Genomic DNA, 3081 nt, shown 5'->3' on the forward strand with positions numbered 1-3081 from the left:
CTATGATACGTGAATTACTGCCTGGTGTTAAAACAATAGTCTCGTCCTTGAGTTTTCCTAATCCTTGAGTTCTCCTATGGTACGTGAATTACTGTTTGGTGTTAAAACAATAGTCTCGTCCTTGAGTTCTCCTATGATACGTGAATTACTGCCTGGTGTTAAAACAATAGTCTCGTCCTTGAGTTTTCCTAATCCTTGAGTTCTCCTATGGTACGTGAATCATTGTCTGGTGTTAAAACAATAGTCTCGTCCTTGAGTTCTCCTATGGCAGCTTTCCTCAACCTTGTCAATACCAGGAACCGGCTCGCTGCCTCCCTAAACTATAGAGGACCACTAAAATACGAGTACGAGAAAAAACCATTACGATTTACATATGAATATCTCTCAGTTTTAGTTTGCTTGTTTTCGTGAAACCATTCTGGCTGGCAAGGTAGTTGTGATGGGTCGGTGAGAAACACTTTCCTGTGGGATGTGAATTATAGGAGTATACATTGCCCTTAGAGAAGATGCACAGAAAGACACCACATGAACTGAAATCTATATTAATCTATAATCTCTAATAAATGAATGTTACCGTGAAACAATCTATAGTTAAGAAATTCGTTAAAAACTTTTGGTTTGGTTTTGAATTTCGCGCAAAGCTACATGAGGGCTATCTGCGCTAGCCGTCCCTAATTTAACAATGAAAGACTAGATGGAAAGCAGCTAGTCATCACCGCCCATCGACAACTCTTGGGCTACTCTTTTACCAACGAATAGTGGGATTGACCATCACATTATAATGCTCCACGGCTGAAAGGTGTGAGCATGTTTGGTGGGACGGGGATTGAAACCCGCGGCCCTCAGATTGCTAGTCAAGCGTCCTAACCACCTGGCCATGCCGAGCCTTCGTTAAAATAAATAACATTAAAAACGTTAGGATGCATAGAATCATCCTGAAGGTATGTAAAATATTTAAAAATCGAAGCATTTCATTTAAGAATAAACCGAATTTAAGAAAGCTCATGTAAGATTTTTTGTACGAATACATATTTTCAAATTAATGTGTATGAAAATCGTTGTTAAATTGGATTATATGATATCATGCATAATCTATCTTCATATTTCTTACCTTACAATGTCATTTAACAATTCTAGTTTTATGAATAAATGTTACTGTTGAATTTTATCCCATGTTTGAAACAAAACTTGAAACGAATCCTAAATTCTACATCATTTTTAGATACTTTAAATATAATACTTCTAAAACTGCCTTTTTGTAACATGTGGTTAAACATTAAACATAGCTAAAGTGACCTACAATACATATATTTCCGAATCAAAACAGCAAAGCTAAAGATTATTAAAACTTTATTTTTGTTTAAACGATTTTGTTTGTATGTTTGTTTGTAATTAAGCACAATTCTAGCGTTATAAGTCCGCAGACATACCGCCGTTCCTCTGGGGGGGGGGGGCTACTTAAACGAAAAACTGTCCTCACCGCAAGGATAGGAATCCGAATTTTAGCAATATAAATCCACAATCATACCGTTGAACCACCGGGAAGCATTTATTGTAAGGAAAGAAAAAAAAACATATATGTATCAGTATGATATTTACTAATACACTTTTCAAAATCGTTTTTTTTTATTTGGTATTACCAATTATTTTTTAACAATTTATTACTTTTGGTTGAAAATTTAAAGAACTTTTTCAGATAACTGTAATTTACTTTTTTAGACATGAAATGAGATTAGTTAAGCAATACTCAAACACCTTGTAAGCAATTTCACGTAAGGAGTTTATTACTTTTTTTAAATTGGCGAAATTATGAAGAAAAAACAAAACTTTTCCAGACGACTACCATCGCGTGTACAAAACATGAAACTAAATTAGTTTAGTGGCATTCATACATCTTATAAGAAATTTAACATTTTAATTCTGGAAACCTTAGTCATTTAGTACTAATATTATTCAAAGCGATTATTATTTGTCCTTAGGATAACAAACACACATTTTTCTTCAACACGGTGCATTAGAAGTAAAAGAACAGATTTATTCTGAAGCCTACTTTACTGTTTATCATTTTTTTTTTAGTTTCATTAGTAGCATCTACTAATCCAGAGCAGTTTGCAGAAAATGAGTAGAAGTTTCAACTGGTGTATAGGCCTTTTCGCTGTAAATAACTCCCATCTTTGCCACTTAGAATATTTTTTGTATATAGTTCCCTTGTTCTATTTGTTTGGTTATATGATATTGCACACATATATATATATATAATTCCCTGGTTTATTCACAATGCGTGACTCGAACAAAACTACGATTCTCCATCAAACTTCCAAAGGTACGTTTTTGTACAAGCTAAACAATGGGCTATTTGCGCTGTGCTCATCGCAAGTTTCGAGCTTTGATTTTTTTACCGCGGAAAGATTATTTTGTCGTTATGGCTTTTCTCGGCCTAATATGACGTGGTAGTTACAGCGCTCGACCCTCAATCTGCGGGTCGCGGGTTCGAATTTCTTCACCGAACATGCTCTCCCTTTTAGCCGTAGGGGCGTTATAATATGTCCCAATATTTGATTAAAATAGTTGAAAAGTTGGCGGTGGGTGATGTTGGCTAGTTGCCTTCCGTTTAATTTATCATTTCTAAATTAGGAACGGATTAGCGTAGATTGTTTGTTTGCTTTTAATTATGCACAAAGCTACACTAGGGCTGTTTGTGCTCTGCTCACCACGGATATCGAAACCCGGTTTCTAGCGTTGTAAGTCCGCAGACATACCGCTGGCGATAGCGTAGATAGCTCTTGAGTAGCTTTGCTCAGTATTTAACAAACAAATGAAAAATAATTATTCTCGGTGGTTATTTGCTTATGAAGTTAAACGTTCCTTTATCTTAGCTCCTAAATTTAGATTAAGATATCTTTACGTCTTGGCCCGGCATGGCCAGGTGGTTAAGGCACTCGACTCACAATCTGAGGGTCGCGGGTTCGAATCCACGTCACACCAAACATGCTCGCCCTTTCAGCCGTGGGGGCGTTATGATGTGACGATCAATCCCACTATTCGTTGGTAAAAGAGTAGCCCAAGAGTTGGCGGTGAGTG

At 36.4% G+C, this 3081-nt stretch overlaps 1 pseudogene; it reads left to right on the forward strand.

Moving 5' to 3' along the window:
- Positions 1-3081, forward strand: part of LOC106478020 — an 83803-nt pseudogene that overhangs the window by 44015 nt on the left and 36707 nt on the right.

Source organism: Limulus polyphemus, unplaced genomic scaffold, assembly GCF_000517525.1.
Source record: "Limulus polyphemus unplaced genomic scaffold, Limulus_polyphemus-2.1.2 Scaffold173, whole genome shotgun sequence".
Taxonomy (NCBI): Eukaryota; Metazoa; Arthropoda; class Merostomata; order Xiphosura; family Limulidae; genus Limulus; species Limulus polyphemus.